Raw genomic sequence first — 26,067 nt, 5'->3', positions numbered from 1 at the left:
CTGCTCCATTGTATGTCCAACCATCTCTAATTACAGCAACACACGAGAGGAAGAGATTTGAAAGGGCAGGTGACGGGAGAGGAGAGGAACCTGGTCTGACTTAAACAGCACAGGATCCCTCACCATCAGGCCTGATGTACATCAGCCTGACAGCTAATTAGGGTAGACATGAATTTTTCCAATGTAACAGATGTTCGCTAATCAGGCCAGATTTGGAGCCCTTGCGCCAGCAACATTTCATGCACAATTTAACTATCTAAAAGGAATAAACTACTTAATGCATTGTACTGAAGGCACAGCTGTTTCACAATCAGAAAATTTGCTGTCAAAGATGTTCTCTTTAAAACTGACATGTTTTTATATAACTCTGATGGGGTGTTTATAATGTATTAATAGTTGTCAGCAAGAGCTGCTGTCATCATCAGAAGTAAAATATTTCTGAAGGTATATTAAAATGAACAGACTCCTTTCTCTTCCCCCAAAATCCATTCAGATAATTTAACTAGGTCGAATGTGGTCTGCTGGGTTCCAAAATGTATTTGAAACAAAGAACATCAATGTATTCTTTCAGTTTATTTTAAATTTAAGACAAAAATGCCTGTGCCTTGCTTTTTTGGTTAAAAGGTTTAAAACAATCATAGGTCCACATTTGTTTATAAAGCCAGATTTTTTTTTAAAATTGTTTTAGTTTAATGGAAATACACCAGGGGGAACATCATTACCACACCAAAAATGCTTTATTGGGTAAAGTGAAGGTTTGACATCTTCATAAGCACAAACTAATTTGGTTAAGAATGAAATGGGATTTCTCTTTCTCTCTCTCCCCCTCTCTTTGCATCTCCTGTGCTGACCCTCTATTATAAGAAAGGACTCCTAAATGTAAACTGGAAACTTTTTCCTTTTGACAGTTTAGTTTTGAAATTTGTTGTTTGTATTTTTTAAATGGTAAAGCTATTTAATACCTTAAGGATATTGAAAAGTTCACATCATTTATGGATTGTAAATCTTAGGAATCCATATTTGAAGTAGGTGTTATGTTGGTGACTTCAAATTCTACAATAAAGGCAAGTTGTAGGGCTTTAGTAATCCATTTGTATTGCACGCATAATTTAGCAATTTGTTTTTTAGCAGGTTCCCTCACGATTTTATGACTTATAACTTGTGTGCATTATTTTCAACCAATAATGTTAACAGTATCATCAATTACGCTTTATCAGGTAAGAGAGCACTGAAAGGTAATGTAGTTTCTATGGTGACTACGTTACTACTGATCCTTGTTTTCATGTGCTGGCCCAAGAAGATCTGTGACTCCTGAAAGGTACTATATTGAATGAATAGCACCAGTAGCTCAGATCTTTTGGCAAATTCAAGGATAATATATTTAGAATCCAGTCTCAGAGAACTCCTAGATAAAGCAGTCTAGGATTCTCTGCTAAGACTTGAGTATCCTATTTTTAGGATATGTTTTTCTGATGGGATGACTTATCCACTGGAAACTGGCTATAGACCAAATGTTTAAAAAGTCGCATTTCCAGATGATGACAAATGATGCCATACCCAGAAATGAGAGTTTTCATATCTGTATTCCAAATCCAGTTAGCCCTGAGAGATATTAAAAATTAACTTCACAAAGGTTAAAAATGAGATGCCTTGACTCTGTCACTCTCTCTTTGGATGCTCTATATAAGTAGATTGTTTGCCATCTTCAATTCCAGTATCTTGAAGACATGAATCTTTCAATCTCTAAGCCAATTTCATAACTACCAGCAGTTCTTTCACATGGGGCACCTTTTCAACTAAATTGTAGATAAAGCTTTTAAAAATAATAAAGCTCCAGATTATCAGCCACTTCATCTTTAGGTAATTTAACTTTGCACTAAGTTTTATGGGATAATTAAATTCTTAAAAGATTATCTATAGACTTAAATTTCACTTAGAATAAAATCCATACCCTTTATCACAACCTACAAAACTCCACATCATCCAGTCTCTCCTATCTACCAACATCATTGTCTGTCACTTGCTCTATGATCTAACCATAGATCTTTCTGAGACTTCAATACACCAATGTCCTTCTCTTTCTAGGGCTGTTTTACTTGCTTCTTTCAGTCTAGAATGTCCTTTCCCCTCCTCTTGGCGTGTCTGACTCCTTATCTTCACCCAGGTGTCAGTTTAATGGAAACTATTCAGGGGTGCCTGCATGGCTCAGATGGTTGGGGTCTGCCTTTGGCTCACATTGTGACCCTAAGGTCCAGAGATTGAGCCCCATGTCCATGTCAGGCTCCCTTCTCAGTGGGGAGTCTGCTTCTCCCTCCCTCTATACCCTCCCCCCTGCTTTTGTGCTCTCTCTCTCTCAAATGAATGAATAAAAAAAAATCTTTAAAAGATAAATAAATGGAACCTATTCAGTGAAAACTTCCCTGAAAATCCTAATTAATATTGTCACTCAACTATCCCATATATCCTGCTTATTTTTTCATAGCACTCATCAAAATAAAAATAATTAATTTGCTTATTTATTTATTTTCTGTTTCCCCACATCCTCAAACCCTCTAGAACTGTGAAGTCCAATACAGTAACCAGTAGCCACATATGGCTATTTAAATTAATTAAAATTTTTAAAAATTGCAAATACCATTCCTCAGTTGGTCTCAATAGCACAGATAGAGAACATATCTCACAGAAAGTTCTATTAGACAGTGTTAATCTAGAATATAATCTTTGAGAGCAAGAGAAAGCTCTGACCAGTGTCTGGAGTAGCAATAGATCAATAGTAGTTCTCAGTTAGTTAAATGGATGGATGGATGCAATGATAGGTGGTTTGAAGCATAGGTAGATGGATTGGTGGCTGTAATGGAACTTCCATTTACACATAATCACTGAGAAATAGGATATTCCAGCTAATGTAATACTATGACTTCTACTCAATCTTCTATTCCTAATATGATTTTATTTCTTAAAAGATAAATAAATAAATAAATAAATAAATAAATAAATAAATAAATTTATTTATTTATTTATTTATGAGACAGAGAGTATGAATGGAGGGAGGGGCAGAGGGAAACAGAGAAAGAATCTCAAGCAAACTCCACACCCAACACAGGGCTCAATCTCATAACTCTGAAATCATGACCTGATTTAAAAACCAAGAGTCAGATGCTCAATCGACTGAGACACTCAGGTGCCCCATATTCCTAATACTATTTTAATAGAGGGAGATAAAGTACATTTACTCTAAAGTATATTTAATATGATTTCATCTTTTTTGAAAGTACTCTTGAAAGGAGGGGATCCCTGGGTGGCTCAGCTGTTTAGCGCCTGCCTTCGGCTCAGGTAGTGATCCTGGAGTCCTGGGATTGAGTCCCACATCGGGCGTCCTGCATGGAGTCTGCTTCTCCCTCTGCCTATGTCTCTGCCTCTCTCTCTCTGTGTCTCTCATGAATAAATAAATAAAATCTTAAAAAAAAAGAAAAGAAACTTGCATGACCTGAACTAGAACCAAGGATCATAAAGATCCCTTAGAAATAAAGAAGCCTTAAGCTTTTTTTTTTTTTTTGTAAGATTTTATTATTTATTCGTGAGAATACAGAGAGGAGACACAGAGAGAGAGGCAGAAGTACAGGCGGAGGGAGAAGCAGGCTCCATGCAGGGAGCCCTACGTGGGACTCGATCCAGGGTCTCCAGGGTCACGCCCTGGGATGAAGGCAGGCGCTAAACCGCTGAGCCACCCGGGCTGCCCAGCCTTAAGCTTTATATCACAGCTATGGCAAAAGTAGAAAGAGCAGGAGTTTGTACTTTGGTAAATGCAATCTCAAATCCTAATTCTTATAGTTACTAGTTGAATGTGTTTTGCTGTTGTTGTTATTTTGGAGAATTTACCTAGTCTCTCTGAACCCTATTTCCCTCATGTAAAATGGAAGGAGTACCAACTTCACAGGGTTACTCTGAGATTAGATGCTCTCGGTGTATAGTAGGCTCCTACTATCTGGTAAATGCCATTATAAATTTTCTTGAATTAATGGCATGAAGGTAATTAGAACTTTGGAAATCCTAGTCTATCTTGTATCACTTCTTCTCTGGCATTGTTCTTTGACTCCAAAATTTTAGAACTGAAGCCCTGCCCATAAACAGAGTCATTAACTCTTGGAGCCTTGTCATAAGCATAGTACTAAGGATAGAATATAGAAAGTGTTAGAACTGTGGACTAAGGTTGTGGGCATAGGGGAATATGCTAAATCCAGAACACCTACTTACCAGACAGCTCTTGAAATGGACTGTCTTGTGTTTTAAATGTTATTAAAATCCCTGAAGGTATGGAAGGTTTCTAAGGCTCAATAAGTACATAATTATATGCAGTATCCACTGCATCACTTAATTTAGAGAGTTCAAGTAGCTATTGTTAAGCTTAGGAACCATGCAAAATGGATCCTAAGAGATCAAATGGCAGGAGATTCTAGTTGTATGTGTTTCTCTGTTTATAAAAACAAAAGGGTAATTTTATAATGTCATCAAAGACCATGAAAATCCACCACCCTTATTAGTTTCCCATAGGGAGAGGGCTTATAGAAGATCAACCTGAAGTTATCAGATTGTCCTCATAAGCCTATAAAAAACAAAATGAAACAAAAAAGTAGATGGTACACACTTGGGAAGGACTATATTTTAAATCATAATATGAGTATAAAATGAGAACTTTCACTACTAGTGTATTTAGCTGATTTTCTACATTTCCAAAAGGTAGCAAGGGGTGAGGGGTGTTTTTTTCTTTCTTTCTTTACAATTTCCATATTATCTTAGACCATGATCTTCTTTGAGGAAAAGAACAGGAGCGAATTCTGCCTTTAAACTCTAAAGTGATCATTCCTAACTACCTGGATTCTTGGGAATATTTGGAAGTTATTTAATTTAGAACAAAAGTATAGGGATGCCTGGGTGGCTCAGTGATTGAGTGCCTGCCTTCAGCCCAGGGCGTGATCCTGGAGTCCCAGGATCAAGTCCCACATTGGGCCCCCTGCACGGAGCCTGCTTCTCCCTCTACCTATGTCTCTGCCTCTCTCTCTTTGTGTCTCTCATGAATAAATAAAATCTTTTCTTTAAAAAAAGAACAAAAGTACAGAGTGTTAAATATTTTCTTGAATGACAAGTGAGAATTCCTGTTCTTCCATGATGAGTATATCTTTTGGTTTTTGTTTGCTTGGTTTTTCTGAGAGTTAAGTCCAAAATGGAATGGTCTACATTGGAGGAATCAATTTTACCGTTAAGTCACACATGAAGGTTAAGAATATCTGTGATGTAAACCTTGGTGTGTTGTGGGTCCAAGAGCTGGGATAGAGAACATATTTTTTTAAAGATTTTATCCATTTATCTTAGAGAGAGACAGAAAGTGCACAAGCTGTGGGGGGAGCAGAGGGAGAGGGAGAAACACAGAACTGGTTCAATTCACACAGGTTCAATTCCATGACCCTGAGATCATGACCTTGAGATCACAACCTGAGCCAAAACCAAGAGTTGGAAGCTCAACCAACTAAGCCACCCAGGTGCCCGAAGAACACATTTTTGTACTAAGTGTGAGGAGGAAAGAGTTTACTAATGTTCTCCTGTTTCTGGAGTAAAATTTTAAACACTTCCTAGTCCACCACAAAGAAAAACACATAAGAAGAATAAACTGATTAAATAGCAATTTGGAGGAAGAACTCTGCCTTAAAAAAGAATATATTGAGAAAAAAAAAGAATATATTGAGGAATATTCTGGAAGAGTTTTTTGTTTTGTTATGTTTTGTGCGGTTGCTTTTTTCTTTTTTGGTAAGATACCTGCAGTAGAGTATATATAATATATTATAGACCTAGAGTTTCTGAGGATCTATAACACTGTATGTTAACTACACTGGAATCAAAATAAAAGAAAAATAAAGACCCTAGGGGAAAATTCTTTCCCTTATGGCTTATAGACAATAAGAGATGATTTTTAAAAAATCTCTTGGCACCATTTTACAGAAAAGCCTTGCAATGAGAATAGTAGAGCCATGGTCACACAACTTTTGACCTTTGTTTCTCAGAACAAGCTTCTTTGGGCCTACTTCAGCACAAATAATATTTTTTGTGTATGTTTATTTCATATGCATGCCCATTACTTGCTGGTATCATTTTACTTTCATTTACAAAATTAATCTCTCTCCCCACCCCCCTTCCCTACCCTCCTCCTGTTTTGTAGAAATAGTCAACAATGATTACTCATGCTAAATGAGAACTTCCAAATGAAATAAAATGGAGAATTAGAAAGAGATACTACATGAAAATAAGCAAGTAAAGAACAAAACAAAACATAACAAGACGCTAGGCTGGAAATCTCAGACATGTTTTTTGTAATCCTAGATTGATCTCTTCACAGTGCAAGGTCTTGTCTTCCTTTACTATAAAATGAGGACCTCTCAATATTGTAGCTCTAAGGCTTCTGCTCTGCCTCTTGGGAATTTTTGGGATATTTCTCAGTCATGACCTCTAGACAAATCCATGTTAACAGTCTCATGTTATATGCATTTCCCTGATTATGAGTTATCTGCCTTTTCTTCTCCATTAGCCTTTGAGTGGATAGTTTCTTTGGACTTTCCTGGAACCTGTCTCTCTGCATGTGGGTTTTGGTTTTACATATGGGTGCTAATTTTGGCATCTCTACCATCTGACTTCCTTCAAGTTTCCCTTTCTCTTTACTTCTCTTTTACAATCCACTTTCAGTGTTATTTCCCTGTACGTTTTCTAGGAATACTTTTCAGCATTTTTAAAGCAAAAAACATGTTGATGCTGAATAGGATCTCAATCATTTTTATGTCCTGGAACTTTCCCTCCACCCCAGCAAGGGTCAGGTTACCAAAAAGCATTGACCATAGTGCAAAGAGCACATCAAAAATGCCATTCCTCCTGTAATTTCCAATCCTATTTGGATTACAATGCATGGAACATGATATGGCAGAGGCTTTCTTAGTGATTTTACTCCAGGACTAAAGTTTACAAAGTTAACCACTGGTAAAAAACAAACAAACAAAACAAAAAACAAACAACAAAAAAGAACCAAGTAAATGCAAATCCCCAATGGCTGAAATATGTTAATCGCCATGCTAAATGAGGTGGGTAGACCCTTTGAAAAAATTCTTGGATGGCTAATATATCTTCATAATTTAAAAATCAACAAATGTTAAGACATACATGGTAAAAGCATTTGCTTCTACTGCTGTCTCCATTTGGCAGTTCCTACAATCTTCCAAACAGTACAATTTTATTAGTTTCTTTGTATAATTATTTGTATAAATAATGTTTTATGCAAGACAAATATACATCTCCATTTTCTCTCCCAGAATAAAAGGTAGCATATTATATGCACTGTTCGGCACATTGCACTTTTTTTCTTCATATATCTTAGAACTCTATCTATATTGATAAACAGAGAGACTGCTCAATTTATTTATTCAATTGCATAGATAGACCACGGTTAAACTCAAACAATCCCCTATTGGTAGATATTTGGGTTGACACAGTCTTTTGCTATGAAAAACAATGCTGTAGTACATAACCTTGAACATATGTGACTTTGCATGTGTGCACGTTTATCAGTAAGTAGGAAAAACCCCTAGAAGCAGGATTGCTAAATCAAAGGACATACGCATTTGTTACTTTGAAAGATAATGCCAAAGTTCCTTCCAGAGATGCTACATCAATTTACACTATCAGCAAAGTATGAAATGGCCTGTTTCCCCACAGCCTTGAAAACAAAATGTTAGTAAATTTCTGCATTTTGGAAAATCTGGAATTTTGATTACACACTCTGGTAAAATTGTGGTATCTTGGTGTGGTTTTACTTTTCTTTTCTTTTTTTTTTTTTTATTTATTTATGACAGTTACAGAGAGAGAGAGGCAGAGACACAGGCAGAGGGAGAAGCAGGCTCCATGCACCGGGAGCCCGACGTGGGATTCGATCCTGGATCTCCGGGATCGCGCCCTGGGCCAAAGGCAGGCACCAAACCGCTGCGCCACCCAGGGATCCCTACTTTGCTTTTCTTTTATATTGAGTGAGGCTGTGCAATTTTTTCATGTTTAAGGGCTATTCCTTTTCTATAAAATGCTGTTCCAATCCTTTGCTTATTTTCCTGTTGGGGTTTTAATCACTTATAGGAATCTTTTCTCATATTAAGGCAATTAGCTATTTGGATGCCATGCAATCATTTTCCTGTTTTGTTATTTTTCTCTGAATTTGCTTATTGTTTTGGTTTTGTTTCCATTCAGAAGTTTAAAATTTATTCTTCTATAAATTTATTGAATGTTTTTGTTATAGTCTTTAGACTTTAGTCATAATTATAAAGGTCTTTCTCAGTCCAAAGTCATAAGGGTTCTCTCATGTCATCCTCTCCTACTATTATGGCTTCATTTTTTAAATCTTTGAAATTTTTGGAGATAGTCCTGGAGTAGGATAAAAAGAAGGAATTATACTTAACTTTTTTGGATGGCCTTACCATTGTCCAGCTTTATTTATTGAATAATACATCTTTTCTCCCACCAATCTGGGATTCCAACTTTGGCCAATGGTAAGTTCCTTATATATACAGCTTTCTGTTTCACTGGTGTATACACTCACTTTGGATTTAACTAGAGAGAGCTTTCTTGTTTTTTTTTCCAACCATCCATGCTCTAGCATTCAAAAGTACTCTTCCATTCCCAAGTCTTCAACAATGGAGCATCCCAGTTACATTTATGCCTTTGCACAGGCTGTTCACTCTGCATGGAATGTCCACCTTGCTCTTTTCTGTCTAGCAAACCTTGCTTTGTCTGCTAAGACCCAAATAAATTATCACAGTTCCAAAGAAATGAGGAGCAGAAAATGCCACTGTAATTATCAGGTTGGGGAGAGGATATTATGTACATATGTAAACAAGAAATGATGAGAGTAGTTGCCTCTGGGAAGAGAAACTGTGACATTATATGAAAAGGAGATAGACTTTTCACTGAGTTTCCTCTGTACTGTTTGAATTTTTATCACATGAATGTATGAGGTTTTTGAATATATAGTATTTTTTCAAGAACAATTTCATGTTCTAGGAATGGCATGTAGACAGTTTATCTTTGCTGTCCAATGAAATGAACAGTGTAAAAATGTAATAGATAAAAGACCATGAGAGAATTTTTTGTATCAATAACATAATCTCCACTGTGAAGCACCCCTCACCATTACTCTATTCTCTACAGCAATTAAAGGCTCTGTCAGCTATGTTCCCAAAACACATCATACAAACTTCCAAATGGAAGCATATTGTGCATTTTGGTGCTATCATTTGCCTGTCACTCCATTGAACTGTTGGCTTGCTGTTCATCTTTTTGGAGCTCAGACTCTGAACACCAACTGCTGCCTCTTACTAAGTGTACAATGTTTGAAGAAGGAAGGGAGGGAGGCAGAAAGATATCCAGGGATGTTACATTAGAGGTACCTGGAAAGAGAGGAATGAGGAAGGAAATAGGCGTATAAATAAATAAAGCAAGTAAGTGGCTTTACATGGATCAAAGATGAAAGTGTGTCATGAACCAGAGTGTAACCACTCAAGTTCTCCCTTCTCTCATACTCCACTCCCAATATTTCTAGTCTGCATTTGGCAGCTAGAGTAATCTTGTTTAAAAGTATGTCAGATCATGTCTTTCCTCTGGATAAACTCTTAGCCACTGCCCCCGGCCAATGGAATCCGATTTTTACAGCATATACATCAATGTTACAATGGTCAGTGTGGCCCCACATAATGGTTCCTCATCACTTCTCTGACCTCCTCTCTTATTATTCTTCCCCTAAAGACTTTTTCCCCCTTCCATGTTGTCTTCCTGGCTATTGTTCCAACACTCTATATACACTCCCAACACTCTAGAGCCTTTGCATTTGTCTCTTCTGCCTGGAATATTCTTTCCATTGATAACTCTATGATTCCCTCACCTCATTCAAGTCACAGACAATACTTTTCCTGTAAGCTGCCCTTGAACCCTGATCTGGCATTCTCTATCTACTTTCCTTGCTTTATTTTTCTTCATGGTACATAATAGCTTTTAATATACTTCATAGAGTGCCAAATTACTTTGTCTATTCCTACCAGAATAAAAATTCATGAAGGAAGGGGGCACCTGGCACAAATTAAGTATACAGTAAATACTCACTGAATGAAAGAACAAAAGCATCTTAAGATCTATCAAGCAAAAACGACCTTGCAAGAAGCAGCAGTAGACTTACCATATGTTTTACAAACTGCTGCTCACCCCTGCATCTACCACCAAACAATATGTCCTGAGATCTAATGGGTTTGGGCTGTGATCCTCTTTTCTTCTCACGTTCTTACTTAATAGTCTTCTCTACTGCCCTGAATTCAATTTCCACTCATATTATCAAGTCTATTTTCAAATGATATCTAAGTGGAACTCTAGCCCAGAGCTGTCTCCTAAATTCCAGATACCTTTGGACCTTTCTGCTCTGATGACTCACAGGCCCCTTAAATTCAACATGTCTCTACTGAATTCATCCTTGGCTCCTCTAAACCTGCTGCTCTAGCTTCCTTTCTTAGAGAACAATATGACATTCTTGCCAGTTGCCCCAGTCATCAATCAATCTGCATGTCATCTTGACTTCTTTCTCACCCAGACTCATTCAATCAACTGCAAAGGGCTACCAATGCTAATTTCTCCATATTTTTTTGAACAATTCATTTTTGCAGGGACCTATTTCCATTGTCCCCTTGTAGGTCATTACTACTTTCCATTTGAATATTGCAAGTTGGCCTCACTTTTCCCCCTAGTTATTCAAATCTAATAAAAGTAGTTAACTATATTGGGCAAGGTTTAAGCACTTTACACCCATTTAAACCCTACAGAATCCTATACAATAGGTTCTATTATTATCCCCATTTTATAAGTAAAAAAACAAAACCAAAGGCAAGTGTCTGTGTAACATCTCAAGGTCCTGTCCCTACAAAGCAGTGGATCTGAAATTTAAATCCAAGTAGTCTGGCTCTAGAGCCCATGTTCTTTAGTATTATCTACTTAGGTTCTTTAGATTTAATTACCCTTGCTTAAACATTTTAGTGGTTCCCACAGTGCCTGGCTGGTTCAGTCTATAGAGCACGTGACACTTGATCTTGGGGCAGTGAGTTCAAGCCCCATATTGGGTGTAGAGATTACTTAATAAAATCTTAAAAAAAAATTTTAATGGTTCCCCATTACCTTTAGGATGATGCTCAAATTCCTTATTATTCCCACCAAAATCTGAATCTTGTTCATCTCTCCATCTCTTTTACTTGAGCAGCCACATTCACCACCCTCCTACTCATACTTCCCTCACCATACCCTTTGCTCTATCAGTAATGAACTTCTTGCAGTCAGTTCCTTGAATGGTTTTGTGTGCTTGCATGTGTTATTTTCTGTGCCTGAGATGCTTTCATTCTACCCTATGCTCACTGGCCTGACTTCTCCCCATCCACCCTGCATGTCTTGCTATAGGCCTTTCTCGAGGAAGCTTCCCTGATAACTCTCTCTTGTACTCCCACATCTAGTTCTTGGGACCCTCCATTTTGTTTTTATGCCTCAAGATTGTGCTCTAGGATTCCTTCTTTTTTTTCACCTATACATGGTCCCACCATGAATTGGTCCAGCTTTGTGTCAATGGCTCCTAATCTGTATCTGACCTCTCTCTTCGATGTCCGAATGCCAATCTGACATCTCTTCCTGGAGGTCAAAAAGCCCTACTCAAGCTTAATACATCCCAAACAGAATCCTCTCCCCATCACCATCTATTCACCTGCCCACATCTAGAAGTTATTTTTACTGCTTTGGCGTCTTAACACTCTAATCTAACCCTGCAGCAAGTCTGGTTAACTGTTTCTAAAAGATATCCCAAATCTATGGACTTCCCTCATTCTCTCTTGCCTAGAATATGTCAACAGCCTTATAACTAGACTCCATGCTTCACACTTGCCACATGGCAGCGAAGTAAATGTTTAAAATGTAAATCAGATCATGTACCCTCCTTCTCAAAACACGGCTTCCCAAAATGGCTTTCCATCGCACTTTAAATAAAACTCTACTTGTTATATGGCTTGGTCACTATCCTGACTTCATCTTCTACAATCCTCTCCCTGCTACTATCTTCTAGTCAAACCGCTCTTGTTTCTGTTCCTTGTATATGCATCTTATATCTGCTATGTTTGGATTCTTCTGTAAGAAATAGAAAATACAAAATAAAGATGATTTACCCATATTGGCTATTACACTCTCAAATAAGAAATTCAAGAGTAGTCCAGGGTTAGTACGGTAGTTCCATCATCATCATCAGGGTCCCAGGTTTCCTCTATCTAATAGCTCTATTATTCTCTACACATGGCTTAAACTACATGGACCAAGATGTTAGTTCGAGCTCCAGCCATCACATTAACAATCCAGCCAGCAGGAAGGCTAAAAGGCATATTTCTGCCTTTAGGATATATGTGTTGTTATCCCATTGACCCAACTCTGTGATATGGCCACAACACATTTCAAAAAACCCCAGTATCAATAGTTACTTTTCATTGCTAAGGAGTATTTCATAGTACAGACATACCACAGAGTGTTTATTCATTCGCTGTAGGATACTTGATTTTCTTCTAGATTCAGTTATAAATAAAACTACTATGAATATTCATATGAAGGTTTTAGTATAAACAAATTTTCATTTCTCTGGGATAAATTCCCAAGACTGTAGTTGTCAACTCCTATGATAAGCACTTGTTTAGGTTTTTAAGAAATTGTTATACTTTTTCTTTTTTTTTAAATTTTTATTTATTTATGATAGTCACACAGAGAGAGAGGGAGAGAGGCAGAGACATAGGCAGAGGGAGAAGCAGGCTCCATGCACTGGAAGCCCGACGTGGGATTCGATCCCGGGTCTCCAGGATCGCACCCTGGGCCAAAGGCAGGCGCTAAACCGCTGCGCCACCCAGGGATCCCTGTTATACTTTTTCTAGAGTAGCTGTACCATTTTACATTCCCATTGCAAATGGGTGGCTGAATCAGTTTCTTCACATCCTCACGAGCTTTTAATGTTATCATTATTTTTTATTTTAGCCATTCTTATAGACACAGAGTAATATCTCCCTGTAGTTTTAATTTGCATTTCCCAAATGGCTGATTGTGTTGAACATTTTCCATGTGCTTATTTTCCATCTATATATCTTTTCTGGTGAAATTCATGTCACTTCATGTCTTACGGTCATTTTCTAATTGTCTTTGTTCATTTATCCTTGTTGAGTTTTGAGATTTCCTGATATACTTTAGATACAAGCACTTGTCAGTTATATGGTTTGCAAATGGTTTCTCTCAGTCTGCAGCTTATCTTTTCATCCACATCACAGGGACTTCCACAGAGCAAAAGTTTTTAATCCTGATAAGGTCCAATTTGTTATTTTTTTCTTTTTTGGATCATGCTTTTGGTGTCAAGTCTAAGAACCCCTTTCTCAGTCCCAGGTCCCAGAGATATTTTTTCCTATGATGTTGTCATCGTTTCCTATAAGTTTTATAGCCTTGCATTTTATATTTAAGTCTATGTAAAGATGTTTTGAGTCAACTTTTGTAAAAGTTGTGAGAATTAGATCAAGATTTTTTTTTTTCTGTTTTTGGATGTCTAATTGCTTCAGCAAGAAAATACTTTAAAATAAATCATTAAACAGATCATTGTCCATGCATAAAAAATAAAGTGATGGTTAATAAGAAAAAAAAAATGGGTTCACTAAAACTCAGGCCAAATTAGCTTTTCTCTCTCTCTCTCTCTTTTTTTTTTTTTAAACAATAAAATTTCTATGGGCAGCAATTTGGAAAATGCTGGCAAAGTAAAATAAACTTAACATATATAGACCTAGATGGAAATATAGTGTTCAGTGAGAGAGAGAGAGAGAGAGAGAGAGAGACATCATTGCCCCACTATATTTGATACTTGTCAGAGCATTTCTGGAGTAGAGCTCTGCCTGTCAGTAATATGTTTTAAGAGCACATCAAGGTGTGTGTGGGAAGAAAGGCCAAATGGTGACAGGTCTGCAGCCATGACTTTTGAGGATTTGCTGAAGAACATGTACTGCTCATTTCACTTTCGATGGATAGTGAGATAGTGGGTAATGAACCTAGGAAACAGTAAGCATAAAGAAGACATGAAGTAAATTTGAAATGTTCGGCAGGCCATCTCACTAAAGAAGTGGTGGGTTATGCACAGCTTTGAAGAGGACAAGCCAGGACAAGAGGGTGGAAGTTAGAGGAAGCTTGATTACAGTTCAATGTGAGGAAAGTCTTTCTAATAATTTATGCTAATCAATAACAAGTTACAATCTATCTCAAAATATACACATGGAATAATCTACTTCAAAACATAGTGAATTCCCTATCGATAAAATGGCATGAGCTATAATGAGATGTTGACCCACATGACCTCACAAGTCTCCAGCCAGGATGAGAAATTTTGAATTTGGTGGAGGAAGATTTTCTTACAGGCTGGAGAGGTCAGGCAAGATTTCAGAGTGGAGAATGCCTTTTAGGTTTGTTTGGTTTTTAAAAAAGATTTATTTATTCATTTGAGAGAGAGAGAGAGAGAGGGTGGTGTGTGTGTGTGTGTGTGTGTGTGTGTGCGCGTACGCGCATGTGTGCGCGCTTATGCAGGCAAGCAGAGCAAAGGGCAGAAGGAGAGAGAGAATTCTTAAGCAGACTCTGAGCAAGGAGCCAGACACGACTCAATCTGAGGACCCTGAGATCATGATCTGAGCTGAAATCAAGAGTTGGATGCTTAATCAACTGAGCCACTCAGGCTCCCCACCTTTTAGGTTTCTTAAATGGTTAGTAACTCTGTGTTTTAAAGACATGAAGGTAGGGATCATGGTCAAGAAAGAGACAGCAAGTTGTTCTTTCTGATTGAAGCAGAGACTTTTTCTGTGGGGAGTATCATCTAAAGTCTCCTAGCTCTGAACCAACAGTTAGGTCACATCTAGACTGTGATTGTCTGAAGGAATGTTCTTCTAAACATAGACTCAACCAAATGGTTGTAATAAGGACATACATAGTAGACTGAGATCCCAGCTTGAGTTTTATTATATGAAGTCAACATTCATACATTCTTCTAACTACACTTTAAATGGAAAAATAAAATGCTAGAAGTAAAGGGGCGTTAGATACAATCACTTCTAATCTACCCATTTTATAAATGGGAAAAAAGAAAAAAGAAAAAAGCAGACTTAAAGAAGTTCACATTTTTCACTCAAGAAACATTTTTCATATGTAATTAGTGATAGATAGCCTAGCTTCCTTATTCCAAAGAATTGATGTTTATTGGGTACTTTCTATATGCAGAGCACTTCATATGGATTATATATTTAACAATCATAATAATTCTATAATTTGGGTATTATTATTATTAATGCCATTTTGCAAATGAGGAAACTAAGACTCAAAGAAAAAAAATTACTAGCTCTAAATTACACAGCTAGAGAGCAGAGGGGCCAGGATTTAAAGCTAAACTACCAGAATGGCTAGAATAAAAAAGACCAGATATAACAAGTGTTGATGAGGATATGGACCAAAGGGAACCCCGTGTTCTACTGGTAGGAATGTAAATTGGTGCAGCCACTGTGGGAAACAGTATGAAAGTGGGACACCTGGGTGGCTCAGTGGTTGAGTGTCTGCCTTTGGCTTAGGTCATGATCCTAGGGTCCTAGGATCTAGTCCCACATCAGATTCCCCACAGGGAGCCTGCTTCTCCCTCTGCCTATGTCTCTGCCTCTCTTTGTGTGTCTCTCATGAATAAATAAATAAAATCTTTAAAAAAACAGTATGGAAGTTCCTCAAAAAATTAAAAATGGAAATACCATATGATCCAGTAATTCTATTAGTGGGTATTTACCCAAAGAAAATGCAAATACTAATTCGAAAAGATATATGCATCCCTGTGTTTACTGCATCATTATTTATAATAGCCACAGTATGGAAGTAATCAAGTGTCCACTGATAGATGAATAGATAAAGAAGATGTGGTATATACACAATGGAATATTACTTAGTCATAAAAAAGAATGAAGTCTTGCCATTTATGACAACACGGATAGATCTGGAGGGTATAATGCTAAGTGAAGTAAGTCAAACAGAGAAGGATGAATACTATATGAATTCACTTATATGTGGGATTTTAAAAACAGAACAAACAAAAAGCAGAAACAGACCCATAAATACAGAGAAAAAGTTGGTAGCTGCCAGAAGGGAGGGCTGTGGGGGATGAACAAAACAGGTGAAGGGGAGTAGGAATTAGAGGCTTGCAACAATGGAATGAATAAGTCACGGGCGTAAAAAGTATAGAGAATATAGTCAATGGTATGAGAAATAGTGTTGTATGGTGACAGATGGTGGCAGAGCATAAGGAAGAGAGTTGTCAAATCACTATGTTATCTGAAACTAATGTAATATTATGTGCCAACTATATTTCAATAAACATAATAAATTAATAAAGCTATCAATTTCTAAGATTACATTTTTTTAACATTTCTATTTTATTACCAATTTTTAGTTACAAAGGTAATTTGAGTCCAACAATACAGAGATGTATAAAGAAAAAGTTAATAATTTGCCTCTCTCCTCTCCCCAACCACTTTCCTTGGGGTAAACAGTGTTTCCAGTTTGGTACATAAAATCTCAGAATCTTCTCTAAACACTTGGCCTTTGTGTTACATGGCCTCCTTAATTTAGCCTTATTTCTAGCACAGAAAACTACCTCCAAATAAAAAAAAATGGGAATGGAAATTTTAGAAATGACACAGTAAATAAGTATCAACTGCTCTTAGTAAATCGATATTTAACAAAGTATATTAAACTCGCCAGAATAAGAGGCTTCACGTGGGGCTTAACATTTTCTGGTAAGATTTACTCTGATGAATGTGTGTAATTAAACTGAAATGGGAAGGTCTAACTGTGTATGTGACTGTGCTATGGACAATCATTACTTTGTCCCAATAGCAAACAATTATTCCTTGTATGAGAGCCAGATTTGGATGCTAAATTTCACTCTGGAAAATAAGTGATCATAGATAATTGTAGGAAACTCTGAAAATAAGTCTTTTCTAGTGGGGATTCAAGGGGGCCTTATCTAATGTGGTAAGATCACAGTGTAGAGCTCTCTTTCACCCTATCAAGAAGCAAGGTACACCTTTTACTTTTCAGGGAAAAACAAATTTCCATTTTTCATGGGACAACTGTATTGAAATAACTGTTTCTGAAGAAGTGACAGATTAAAAGGGACAGAATTAGTTAATTCTGTATAATCTGATGTTTAGGAGATAGTGCACAATATAATCTCACAAATAAAAACACATATTTACCCAGTCTTTCCTATTTTGATTCATCACCTTCTGTTGCTTTTAAAATCTGGGGGGGAGAAACTGTCACAAAACTATTCTGACTATATAGCACAAGTCCTCCAAAATGTGCTTTTCCCCAATCTTTTCCTATGAAACTTTCTGTGGAATAATGTCTCCCTTCATGGTTTCAAACAGCTTAACAGCAGATCAAAATACAAGCTTAACATCAGCATATTGAGATGTATCCAAAATAGGAACATTTTTCTTGTATCTAAAAATAAACTGCGACTATTTCAATTTGTGGAACAAATAAAATGGATCAGGAAGGGAGAGCCTGTAGCACTACCTACAGCTTGACTGACTGACTATTCATTTCCTTCCTCATAAATTTAACAATGCAAATTTAGTGATGGCTTTGCCCAACGGTTGCCAATTTGGGCACCAACTTTCTCGAAGAAATAGCCTGATTAGAAAATAATTGTACTTCTTCCCCGCTACTGTTACCACACCTGCACTTTTCATTTCCTATAAGGTACGGTGGCAAAACTGCATCTTTCAACTCTGCCTCTTTTATCTGATGTAGTGGATGACAGGTAATCTAGCTGAAAGTTCCGACAATTGCACCACCAGAAAAACACTGGCTGATGAAATCTGAGCAGTTATCACACTAACCATCACCTGTCAAGCCTCTTGCTTCAATTTAAGGGCGCATCAATTTTCTGAAGAGGAAATCAAGGACAAAGAATAAAAGCGCTTCAGATAAACACTGACAAAGGCCCTTTCTGCCTTTTTTTTTTTTTAATTTATGATGGGATGTACTATCATAGGTTGCTCCGTGAGGTTTTATCAACTGTCCTGATACATCCCAGATAGCTCAGAATTCTTTGGCCATTGATGAAGTGCTATACTTGCACTTACTGAAAGGGCAGAAGATTTCCAACTGAAAATTACTTTCACTAAATACCACAAAGATATTGAAGGCAGAGAGAGCGGGGAGATGGAACAAATGACAGCTGCATATAACAATGAACCTCTCAGTTCTCGAGGCTGGCAGACAAGACTGATTAGAGCAAGAACATGAAATAATGTTTTCTTAAAGCCAGGGAGCATATTGTGTAAAGTGTCAGGCACAAAGAATTCATATGTCCTTTGTGGCAAGTTGGGAGCTCAGCGCTGGCTGCCAACTGTACTTACAGTGTGTCCTGTCACAGCTTCCAGACCCAGATTGTTTTCTAGATTTCCTACAGTGTCTCTGGTTACCTCCTTCAAGAGACACAGGCAAATGATGGTATTCGGTGAGAGGCAAGATGAAGGCTAGGGAAGTAAAGTAAAGGACAGTGAAGTCGATTCTGGGAGGCACTTGGAACCTGGCCCATATCAAAACAGATCAGCTCTTCTTTGGGGGTTGAAAGCCATAGGGCTGAGGTGCTGGGCCTTCACTGTAATTCTTTTGGCATATCCGTGGAGAGCATTTTCAAGAGGGGAAACAACATATTAGAGAAAAGACGAGCTCTGATTGGTGTCGGGGCCTAAGAATGGATGTGAGGCTAACTGTGATGTCTCCCCGCTCCTGACGGATCTGGTAACTCTTCTGCCCAATGGAAAGTGTACTTGGTGTATCCGGGAGGCTGCTGGAGTTTTCGAAAGAAGTGCCAGTTACTCACTGTTTTGATTCCTTCAAGTTGTGAACCCTTTGGGAGATAGACAAGGCAGCCAGAGATGAAGACAGCAGCTTTATTCGCAATCAAGGGAGACTAGAGAACGTAGGTGGAACACACCTGTCCCCAAGGGCTTAACCAGCAGCGCAGAGGAGACCGGGCACAGCCTGCCCTTGGGCAAGTTCTGAGCAAAATCACCAAAGGCAGTGGGAGCCCCCAAGTGCACCTCTTTCCAATTCTCCCCGACATGTCAGCAGTCTCTCCTTGAAGGCGGGGTGAAAATGAGGACAAGGCAGAGAAATGAGGACAATACATTCTGGCAGGATAGAAATCTGAATTTTGTGAACCAAAGCCCTATACTCCACAGTGTTTTTACCTGTTTACTGATTTGCTGGTGGTCCCGCTTGGGTAGGAATGAAAGGAGAGTACGAAGCAGCCTCTTTTGCCTTGGAGGGCAAGGCACATTCTCCAATCCAGTGTCATCAGGAGTAAAGCTGATTCTCAGCTGACGCCCACGTTTCTGCTCTCACATCTCAGAGGAGAAAGCAATGTCATTAATATGCTCAACAGCTCAGACTTCTCCAGATCTCAACTGGACAGTTTCCCAGAGGCCTATGAGAGCAAGTCTCTAGAGTAAGGGTTGAAACTATTAATGAGAAATTTTTATTTTGGAACAGTGATGCTTCAGGTCCGGTTCAGCTCTCAGTTCCCTCGGGACAAAACAATTAAAAGGGATATATTCTAAGCTCTGGTTTACCAGGGAAAAAGCAATTGCGTGTTTTTGACCTGTTGGTATAATGCATTTCTCATTTGCATTTTTTCATGAAAATCTAAATCTAAACCACAAACACACTTTCCTGTGTTCCCTTAAATGAGACTGTTTTCCTTTACCATTCACACATAAAAGGAAAGCATGGACTTCCTAGGACCTCGCAATTATAATTGTAGAGCATCCCACCTTCTTTCTCATACCTTCCCAAAGTAGGGTTCTGTCGTAAGATGCCACTTTTTGTATTTATTCCTTCTAAGGGGCTCAAAGCACTTACAGACAGCTCCTCAATTTGTGCAATAGTCCTAAGGCTAATGAATGAAAGAAGAAGAATTAAGTTGGAATTAAAAGGAGGTGTGCAAACAGCCATGATGGTACCCATGTTACTCAGTGAAGCCATGCCACAGTGGAATACAAGACCCCCCCATCCCAACCCCAGTGCTGTGCTTTCTGCATCCACCCAAAGCATGTGGCTATATGATTTTGATCTATCTCACAGTCGTTATGATGGAATTCCTCCTGCCTGTGCTTGTTACCCTCATCAGACTGACCAGAGCACCGAAAGGCAGAACTGATTGTATGTATTTCCCCCCAGCGCACATTAGATTGGCTAGAAATGTTTATCCATTTTCACATGATAAAGGAAGCAAATTCACAAATGTACAAGTTTTTGAACAGAGGGTCTTCATCTCTGTGAGGATACACTGGGATTCTTGCCTTTTTTAAAGGCAGGAAAGGAAGAGAATTGTTTTACTTTTTCATTTTTTTGTCATTTTCTAAATATCTTTTATATGGCAATCTTGCATTTTCTGCTTATTTCCATGCCCCCTTGACCAGAGGTACTCTATGAGCATGGGGTGTGGGGGGGAGGCAATTATATTCAAACAGAAATGGATTCAACTGCCACTTCCGAGGGCAACATTCTGAATAGCTGGAACATTCAGCTCCTTGTCTGAAATTCATTAAGTTTGTTGGGGTGATTAAATAAGATGACATGATGTACATGCACCCCCCAAAAATCACTCATGAATGTTCCGTTCATCTGCTCATTTTCCCTTCTCTGAATATTCAAATTATCAGTGTTTACTCCAATTGTATTTACGCTTGGATGAATCCATCTGAAGGCAGCATTTCTGAATTTTTGTTTGTTTTGCAGGGGGATGTCTTTATTTAAAGTGGCATTGCTTTCCCACAAAAGTCATGCAGTGTACCAGTGACCCAGGGGTTGAATCTATAAATGGGAAATATTTATTTTGGAATAGTGGTGGTTCAAGTATGATTTGACTCTAGACTGTCTTCTATGATAGTCCTTGTGCCACTAATTTTGTCATAATTATTGACAAAAATAGGAATCACCTCATTTATGGGCATGAGCCATCAGAGGCAGTTCTATTCTTTTCTATACTAGAGAATTATTTTAATAGCGGTAAAGGACAGGGTGGCAGAAGGTCTTTTGTCCTCTCCAATTTACACATTAACAAAGACTTGAGAATCACTGTTTTATGGCAATGAATACATACTCTTGGTCAGAGCTAGCAAAAATGAAGGACCAAGTATTCAAGTTTGTTTGATTAGGTAGGAAAGCAAACTGACTAAATTCTTTCCCCTGGACAATGTCCTCTTTGGGTATTAGCAGTCCTAAAAGAAGGGTGTGGCTGGGGATTATTGTTCTTTTTTATAATGGACATAAAAATAAGACAACTTTCTCTCCTCTGTGGATGGCAGGATGGGTGCTCTTTCCATCCAGTGGAAGAAGAGAATAGAAGATATCTCTTGAAGTTTATTTCTAGCTCTAGACAAAAGTTACTAAGTCAAGAGAATTGATAATATGACCCAAGGTCTTTTTTCCTGTCACCTTAAATTTCTGGGCATGCAAGCCAGGAAAACAATTTTTTAAAAATTAAATTTAAAAAATTAATCTGCATTTCCACTTTTAAAGTGCCTTTCGTTTAGGGCACCTGGGTGGCTTATTGGTTGAGCGTCTGCCTTTGGCTCAGGTCATGATCCCGGGGTCCTGGGATGGAGTCTCACATTAAGCTCCTCTTAGCGAGCTTGTTTCTCTCTCTGCCAGTGTCTCTGCCTCTCTCTGTGTGTCTCCTATGAATAAATAAATAAAATCTTTTAAAAGTAAATAAATAAAGTGCCTCTGGTTTAATGTAGTTAATTCTTCCATTTGGGGGAACCATAATATCCCCATTGTTGTTCAGGCGATTCCACATTCTCCTCCTTCAAGTCATTTGGGGCTCGAGGTAGGCCAAGCACAAAATCTGGATGCAGAGATATACTAGATTTCCTTTTCTTGATAAATGGAACTGCTCTCCTAGAAATATGAAATGCATGACTTCTTTTTTCTTCCTTAATAACATAGAGGCTTGGGTTACATTTGCACATGTGCCTGTCTCCTCCTGAGCCTATGTTACACCTGCTTGCTCCTTATTTCTCTCCTCAGGTTGCATAATTAATTCTTTTTTTTTACTCAGGGAAATTATTATATTTTTGTATTCTAAAGCCCCATTTCAAATAAGAGATGCTAATGGTGCTCAGAATTGCCTAAGCTGAGCTCTCATGCACTCTCACACAAGCAGTATAAAATGCATATATAAAAGAGTTTGCTTGGCTAGAGGTGATATTTGAATAATCGTTACCGAATCATTATACTGGGTACCATTAACATAAACTCTATTACTCATTATTAAATATTTTTAAATAAAAAAGAACTAACATAGTAATACAACATGTTTAGACACTTGGAGACTATGTTTTAAAACCTCAAATATCTTTATGACATCATAGATCAAAAGTTTCAGTTTTATTTCACCATAGATCCATAAGATTTTTTATGAAGAGAACCTGAAATGAAATTAGTTACCTTCAAATAGTTTACAACTGATTGTTGGAAAATCATTTTTCTAAGCCTTCGGCTAAAGACTCAGAAAGTTACAGAAGAAATTCTTTCCACATTAATTTTTGGTTGAATTATATTTCACTTAGTATCATAGCCTTGCTGTTTAGCTAGAAGAAACCATCCACCGGCTTTTAAATACACAATATTCTATGTAGATACTTAATTATCTCTAATTTCATTAAATGCCAAAGCTACTTGGAATGTGTTCCATTCAAAATCAATTTTAAAATTTACTCTTTAAGAAAAAGAGATTGCAAAACATAAACATCATCTATCCTTTAAGGGCAGAGAGCTGGTCTCCTACTGCCCTAGCTTCTACATACTCCAGGTCATTCAGCAGATACTCAATGAGTGTTTCTTTTAAAAAATGGAAACAGGGAACATCATAGCTCCTGATTCCATGATTCTAAAATCTAAGGAATCCATGTTTTTAAAAGAACAGCATTAAATTATACACCTATGATTTTAATTTGCCTGAATGGGAGAAATGAAGCAATTCTTTTAACAACACAAATAGTGAGTTGCCTTTTGACTGAATGGAATGATACATCTAAGTGACAATGCTGGATGCTACCATAAAACTCATTTGCGCTATTAAGATTAATGTTTACCTAACAGAAGTTCTTGTTTTTACGCTAATAGTTATCATTTTGAATTCTAATATCCCACTTCCAATTTATAAAATTCCTCCTCAAAGAGCAACCAGACACACGGATTGTGGTACTGGGCAGGATGACAGTAGATATGAAAAGAAAAAAGGACTAGACCAAGCACCCTATATGAAAAGATAAGAGGGATGCCTGGGTGGCTCAGCAGTTGAGCCCAGGGCATAATCCTGGAGTCCTGGGATCGAGTCCCACATTGGGCTCCCTGCATGGGGCCTGCTTCTCCCTCTGCCTATGTCTCTGTCTCTCTCTGTGTGTGTGTGTCTTTCATGGACAAATAAATAAAATCTTAAAAAAAAAAAAAGAAAGAAGAAAGAAAAGACAAGAGGTCTGGGTTTAATTTGTGCTTTTTTTTTTTTTTTGTCTCAACATGTTTCATGTTAGTCTCCCTTCCACATGCACAATCACCAAAGTCATAGACAATGAGAAGGCAGTCGAGAGTTTAACAGGGATTACTAACTAGTTTATTTTTCTGTGATGCTAGTTGTGCACACTGAGTTGAGTGATGAACGTGAAATTGCCAAAAAGCACAAGAACCTTGGCAAATATTCACAGAGTAGAGCACAATGCTTAAATACAACTAAATGATTTAATGACAAGTAGGGAATTACTGTAAAATAGAATGCTGGAGAAAGGCAGCAAACAGCACCTGCTGGCTAGACTAAGAAATCCAAAATGGATTCCAGGAAGAGAGTACAATGCCCAGCTGCTGCGGTAGTTGCCTGTTCCCCCTATACTGTTATTACTGTTCAACAGTCCTGAAATCTGAATGACAGTGGCCTGAGCCCTTTCAAACAACAGAAAGAAGGTCAATTTTTGTAATGAGGAAATGGAAGTGGTGGCGCCGAAGATCACTGACCCTTACAGTTTCTTGTGCGATGAAGGAGCAGTGAAGTGCACCAGGAAATTATGGTGTAGGAAAACAGTGACACTACCATCATAAAACACAGAACCAAGGAACAAGTAGCAAATGTGCTAAAATGTGCATAAATCAAATATATGCTATCAACCCTGGGTTTATTCCTCTTCTCAAACTGTGAGAAATTGGGCTAACACTTCTGTGAAGAAAGGAAAAGGCAGAAGGCCAAAACTTAACTTCAGGAGTCTAAAAGGATACTTTTAACCAGGGGTAATATTTTAAATATTTAGCTACTAGATGGTCTAGGTACTGACCGATCAGAACACATGCTGATCAAGATGCTGGAGGTGAAGGCTTGCTGCTCTGCCAGAGGCTAACTGGTTAATTCCCAGGTCCTGGGTGGGTCTAGGACTCCAGAGAGAAGCCAGGGCAGCTCAGGCAGAGAGGTGGGGTGGGAGGACTTAGGGCTGGGCCAGTGGTTGTTTACCCACTGACCAAAAATTATTTCAATATTTGAGCATCTCATATAGGCCACCAGCTCATCAGCGCTACTCTTAACCCTGCCTCAGTCTACTGCTATACCTATTTACACAGCATTTTGTGGGGTAAAGCAGGGCAATAGTAGCGTGTTAGCAGGGCCAGTTGAAAACTTGTCTTTGATTGATATCTGATGGCCTTTCCCATTTCGTGTCCTTTGGGATTATGTTACCAAGTAATCCTCATAGTCATAACTCAGGTGTTTCTGAATGAGACAGGGGATGTGTTCAACTCACTGATAGACTCAGTGAAATTTATTTCACTGGATAATAATGACGCTTGATTATCTGATGTTTCCAAGCATCCTAGATTTCTCTTTGGTAATGAAGCAGGGTTGTGATTCCGAACAGGTCAGACCAGACACGACAACAACGTTTACGGATTTGACGACTTTGCATTTATATTTCATTTTTATTAGTTTAGTAGGTGCAGTGATTTTAAATCGCAAAATGTGAAATATTAGCAAATGGGATATAGAAGGAAGGTTTGGAAGAATCAAAACTTCCAAACTTGGAACTTCAAATGGACACAAAGACCAAATGTTAGCGATCTTCTGATATAGAGTAAATGTGATCACTTAAAGATGATTCTACTGAGAGTGGCTGAGAATCTTAAGACACCTGGGAGATAAAGAAGCTGTAATAAAAGCAGTCACTTCTCCAAATTTATTCCCCATGTGTGACAATGGAAGAAATGCCTATCCTCATAAAGAAAAGGAGATGCCTAATCATCAGGAGGAAGCCAGGATGCTCTCAGTTTGTGCAATGCACAAGACTGGAATGTCATTCATAAATATCCAAAAGAAACATTTAATTAAACATGAATTGAGCTTCCAAGCAGGTAAGTTATTCTAGGGGAAAAAAAGTTTCTCAGGCCACAAAGAGATAAATATTTGATTCAAATTTTCAAATATCGTTATTAAACACTGAAAGTGCCATCATTGTGCTGGACACTTTGACTACAAGTGCTATTGGAAAGCAATCAGCAAATACAGAGTAAGTGCAGGAACTGGTGATGAAAATGGGTAATGAAATAATGTATATCTTTAGTCTACCTTGCAATGTACCAAAAATTGAAGTTGGTTTTTTTTTAATAGTCAAGAGGAAATAAACTGAATTCTAAACTTCTTTTTTTAAAAAAATAAACTTCTTTTAAGTGTCAGCCTTCAAGAGGCGTCTTCTTTGAGGCTACACATCTAAGGAAGTGGGAGAAAATGTCCATAAATTTGAAAAACTAGGTGCTCCTCATACATTGAAGTTGACATCTTAAATTAATCATAAGTGAAAATAGTTGTAAAGGATGTAATAT

The sequence above is a fragment of the Vulpes lagopus genome, chromosome 13, assembly GCF_018345385.1.
Source record: "Vulpes lagopus strain Blue_001 chromosome 13, ASM1834538v1, whole genome shotgun sequence".
NCBI classification, from domain to species: Eukaryota; Metazoa; Chordata; class Mammalia; order Carnivora; family Canidae; genus Vulpes; species Vulpes lagopus.
Note: the sequence above shows the minus strand (reverse complement) of the source record.